The following is a 6,000-nucleotide window of genomic DNA, read 5'->3' as shown; positions in this document are numbered from 1 at the left end:
AGTTCAGTTTAAACAGTATCTGTTCAATAATTTGCAATCAAGTCAACGATATCGCTGTAAATGAAATGTCCCCAACTAAGCAAGCCAGAGGCGACAGCGGCAAGGAACCAAAACTCCATCGATGACAGAATGGAGAAAAAACCTTGGGATAAACTAGGCTCAGTTGGGGGGCCAGTTCTCCTCTGACCAGACGAAACCAGCAGTTCAATTCCAGGCTGCAGCAAAGTCAGATTGTGCAGAAGAACCATCTGTTTCCTGTGGTCTTGTCCCGGTGGTCGTCTGAGACAAGGTCTTTACAGGGGATCTGTCTCTGGAGCTCATCTAGTTGTCCTGGTCTCCGCTGTCTTTCAGGGCTGTAGAGGTCCTTTCTAGGTGCTGATCCACCATCTGGGCTGGATACGTACTGGATCCGGGGGACTGCAGTGACCCTCTGACTTGGATACAGACTGGATCTGGTGGCTACGGTGACCTCGGAATAAGAGAGAAACAGACTAATATTAGCGTAGATGCCATTCTTCTAATGATGTAACAAGTACATCAGGTGTTATGGGAAGTGTTCCCGGTTCCGGTTTACCTAATTAATGCAGCCTAAAAATCCTTTAACGGATTTGGATATTAGAAGCATATTAGTGTGTTATGTGTAAGCTAGGTTAAAGAGATGGGTCTTTAATCTAGATTTAAACTGCAAGATTGTGTCTGCCTCCCGAACAATGTTAGGTAGGTTATTCCAGAGTTTAGGCGCGCTAAATAGAGAAGGATCTGCCACCTGCAGTTGACTTTGATATTCTAGGTATTATCAAATTGCCAGAGTTTTGAGAATGCAGCAGACGTGGAGGACTATAATGTAACAAGAGCTTGTTCAAATACTGAGGTGCTAAGCCATTCAGGGCTTTATAAGTAATAAGCAAGATTTTAAAATCTATACGATGTTTGATAGGGAGCCAGTGCAGTGTTGACAGGACCGGGCTAATATGTTCAAACTTCCTGGTTCTAGTAAGAACTCCAGCTGCTGCATTTTGGACTAACTGGAGTTTTTTACTAAGCGTGCAGAACAACCACCCAATAAAGCATTACAATAATCTAACCTTGAGGTCATAAACGCATCTATTAACATTTCTGCATTAGACATTGAGAGCATAGGCCGTAATTTAGATATATTTTTGAGATGGAAAAATGCAGTTTTACAAATGCTAGAAACGTGGCTTTCTAAGGAAAGGTTGCTATCAAATAGCACACCTAGGTTCCTAACTGATGACGAAGAATTGACAGAGCAGCCATCAAAAACAACACAGCTTTCTAAGAAATTAAAAGCAAAAAATTAATCTACAAAAATAAACACCTCTGTTTTTTCAGAATTTAACAGTAAGAAATTACTCTACATCCAGTTTTTTATATCGGCTATGCATTCCATTAGTTTTTCAAATTGGTATGTTTCGCCGGGCCGCAAAGAAATATAGAGCTGAGTATCATCAGCATAACAGTGAAAGCTAACACCGTGTTTCCTAATGATATCTTCCAAGGGTAACATGTAAAGCGTGAAGAGTAACGGCTCTAGTACTGAGCCTTGAGGTACTCCATACTGCACATGTGATCAATATGATACCTCTTCATTCACTGCAACGAATTGATGGCGGTCATATAAGTATGATTTAAACCATGCTAATGCACTTCCATTAATGCCAACAAAGTGTTCTAGTCTATGCAAAAGAATGGTGTGGTCAATAGTGTCGAAGGCAGCACTATGATCCAATAGCACTAATAGAGAGATACAACCACGATCAGATGATAAGAGCAGGTCATTCGTAACTCTAAGGAGAGCAGTCTCAGTACTATGATACGGTCTAAATCCTGACTGGAAATCCTCACAGATGCCATTTTTCTCTAAGAAGGGATATAATTGTAAGGATACTACCTTTTCTAGTATCTTGGACAGAAAAGGGAGATTCGAGATCGTTCTATAATTAACTAGTTCTTTGGGGTCACGTTGTGGTTTTTTGGTGAGAGGATTAATAACAGCCAGTTTGAAGGTTTTGCGGACATATCCTAATAACAATGAGGAATTAATAATAGTCAGAAGAGGATCTATGACTTCTGGAAGCACCTCTTTTAGGAGCTTAGGTGGAATAGGGTAGAGCATCAGAGGCAACAGGCACTGTGTTAACAGAAGGATTAACAAAATAATTAATAATTGAAAACAGAACTTTAGGAGTAGAATGTTTTTTTTAATTAAATCAGAAAAGTAAGTAGCCTTAGCAGACTTAGCAAGAGACTGATAAGCTGATAAACTTTCTTTAAACAACTGAAATGAAATATGTCATTTATCCTTTTTCCATTTGTGCTTGGCCTTTCTACAAGCTTGTCGTAGGAGTTGAATATCAGAATTTTGCCACAGAACAGATTTAGATTTGTGCTTATAAGGCTTGAGCAGAGCACTGACATCTAAAACATCCAGCCAGGCAGAATTTAGAAGACTTAGATGTTGGGCAGCATCCAGGTCAGGTAGCGGTAGATCCAGAGATAGATGAGAACAAGACTCCATAAAACACTGAGTAAAATTTGACCAAAACTTAGAAGAATAGGACAGAAACAGCGTTACAGCTTTCTTAGTAAAATGAGAAAGATTAGAAAAAGACAGAAAATAAAATTGGCTTAAGGTCAGAGAGCAGGAAATCAGATATCTCAATGTCAGAAACAGCAAACCCATGAGATTGAGAAACTCATTTGATAACGGGTTTGACTGACAGCATACATGGATATTAAAATCTCCCGCTAATAAAAAGCGATCGTATTTTTATGGCAATATTGTCGATGAATTCAGTAAATTGCTGTATGAAGTCCTTTACTTAGTGAGGGGGATGGTAAATCACCCCCAATAAAACAGGACCATTCCAGTCAAGATGGAGAAGCTGAACTTCAAAACTGGAAAACACATCCACTGAAACAGACTGACAATGCAAGAAAAGAGTCTTTGAAAATAGTTACTAATCCACCCCCTTTCCTGTTCGGGCAGGGAGGATTAAAAAAGGTGCAGTCAGCCTGAACCAATTCGGAAAAAGGAATTAAATCACCAACCTCGACCCAGGATTCAGTGACGAACAGAAAATCCAGACTATGAGAAGTGAAGAAATCATTTAGCAGAAAAGTCTTATTTACCAAAGATCGAGCGTTGATTAGAAACATTTTTGGTGGGGGAATCACCTCCGGAGAAAGCGGTGCTCAGCAAAAGCAGGTTTCCGGGAGTCACTCCATTGGGCCGGCGACAGAGGCCCGATCCAGGGAAGGCCATCCAAGGAGACAGGGGACAGAGACAGGGGGAGAACAGGTCAAAGCCACCTGTAAGGTAAATCCAGCGTCCACAGCAGAACGACTCGAGGGAAAGTCCAGACCAGAAGCCAGCCCAAAAGTGTGCCTTCAGTTTGATGGCAAGTCCTCCAGGACACCCGCATTTCCTCCTACGCTTTCTCCGCGAAGTGCTGAGAGGCCACCGGCGGATACACGCTGGAATATCCATTTAAAGGTACTTGTGCATTTGATTAAAAATGTGCTCCACGTCCCGGCTCAAAACTGTCCATAAATGAGGCGTGAATATCCAGTAGAGTTTGTCGGTTGTAAATCAAAAGTGCACCGCATTTCAAAAACCAAACCACCGTGTAGACAGCTAAACCAGAGTTTTTGGCTTGTGATGTCAGAGCCTACACAGTTATCTCCGCCTATTGGAAACTGTTTCAGGCTTCTGATTGGCCAACATGGCTTTATGGTTGAGATTATATCACCACCTGTTGGTTTGGCACGCTCTTGACAGTGCATCATAGCATGCGTTTGCATTTTCATGTGGACAGAGATTTTTTTAAAAATGGAAGAAGGAAAAACTCTGTTTATAAAAATGCCTGTGTACGTGTGGACATGGCCTTAGGAACCACGGAAGAGCTATACAACATTTAATCACCAGCAATGTGTGTGTGTGTACTATTTTTATGGTTTGAGACTGTTGAGGGGATGAGAGACTGGTGATTGCAATTGATGGTGAGTCCAGGCAAAGGATTATGGGAAATGGAGTCCGGGGCGAATGGTAAAAGGTACAGGATGGAGTGCCCTCTAATAGAGCTCGTTGGCACTCCAGCTAGAGATTGTGACACTAGCACAGACCTTACCACATTTAACATTAATCTACTCCACAGTTCATCATGTTGACAGAGTGTTCACCTGTACAGACGTATTTCTGATTAATTGTTTTTGTGTTTCACCTGCATTATTTTGCCCCACTGATGATCATAAACATAGTTATTAAAACTGACACCGATGGAGATGGCAAGCAATTTGTCTCGCAATCTGTCTCTCTCTTTCAATTCATAGCAAAAACCCTCGAAAGAGTTGTTTTCAACCAGGTATCATTGTTTCTTTCACAGAACAACAAACTGAATGCTAACCAGTCAGGTTTCAGGAGTGGCCATCCAACTGAGACTGTGCTACTGTCAGTCACGGAAGCCCTGCGGATTAAAAAAGCTGATTCTGAATCATCAGTTCTTATTCTGCTGGACCTATCTGCTGCTTTTGACACTGTCAATCATCAGATCCTTCTGTCTGCTCTCATCACTGGGCATCACAGGGATTCCACTTCGCTGGTTTGAATCCTATCTCACTGGTAGGTCTTTCAGGGTGGCTTGGGGAGGGAAGGTAGCCAAAGCACATAAACTGGTCACTGGGGTTCCTCAGGGATCAGTTCTTGGACCCCTCCTCTTCTCCATATACACTACATCACTGGGTCCCATCATACAGGCACATGGTTTCTCCTACCATTGCTATGCTGATGACACTCTATCTCTCATTTCAACCAGATGATCCAAATGTAGCTGCACAAATCTCAGGCTGCCTGGTGGACATCTCGGCATGGATGAAAGAACATCACCTACAGCTCAACCTGGCAAAGACTGAGCTTCTTGTCTTCCCTGCCACTCCAACTCTACAGCATGATTTAATCATCCAGCTAGGTTCTTCTACAATTACCCAATCAACTTTGGTCGGAAATCTTGGTGTAATCTTTGATGACCAGCTGAATTTCAGAGACCACATTGCAAAGACTGCTCGATCTTGCAAGTTTGCATTACACAACATCAGAAAGATCAGGCACTTTCTAACGGAGCATGCTGCACAACTTCTTGTCTAGGCCCTTGTCATTTCCAGGCTGGACTACTGCAATGCTCTTCTGTCTGGACTTCCATCAAGCCCAATCAAACCTCTACAAATGATTCAGAATGCAGCGGCACGACTGGTCTTCAACAAGCCAAAAGAGCCCATGTTACACCTCTCTTTATCTCCTTCCACTGGCTACCATAATTGCTTTATGTATCCCCAATTGTAAGTCGCTTTAGATAAAAGTGTCTGCAGAATTACTAAATGTAAATGTAATTTGGCTAATGTATGCCTGGAAGAATGTATGATATACCACCAAAACCTTTTAAGGAAATGACTGTAATCAACTATTTAGATTGTTCTACATTAGGTACACATTTGTTGAAATATTTCTGCACATTCTTCAAAATAAAGTTTATTTATTGGTAAACATAGTTTCATGAAGAACCTTTAACATCCATGTAACAATAACAAGTTTGTTAGTGGAAATATTTCTTCAGATTATTAAAATGTTCCTCACACTAAGAATATAATGTTAATTTTAAGGTTGTTTTATGGTTTTTAACTTTTCTGGTGGCTCAGGGTTCATGTTACCTGATTTGTTCAAATACATTGTGTGTAAATGTTAAAAGTCCAATTTACTTTGTTAATTTAAAGTTTTAAAAAAACAACTACTTTGGTACAAATTAAACCAATGCAGAGCTCAGCATTTTGTGGTATATTCAGTGTTGGGGAGTGACTAGTTACATGTAATGGAATTACGTAATTTAATTACAAAATAAATGTAATTGTAATCACTTACAGTTACTTAGAAAAACGTGTAATTAAATTACAGTTACTTAAGAAAATGTTGACGATTACAAAGGGGTT

The sequence above is a fragment of the Cyprinus carpio genome, chromosome B8, assembly GCF_018340385.1.
Source record: "Cyprinus carpio isolate SPL01 chromosome B8, ASM1834038v1, whole genome shotgun sequence".
Classification (NCBI taxonomy): domain Eukaryota; kingdom Metazoa; phylum Chordata; class Actinopteri; order Cypriniformes; family Cyprinidae; genus Cyprinus; species Cyprinus carpio.
This window is presented reverse-complemented; position numbering follows the sequence as displayed.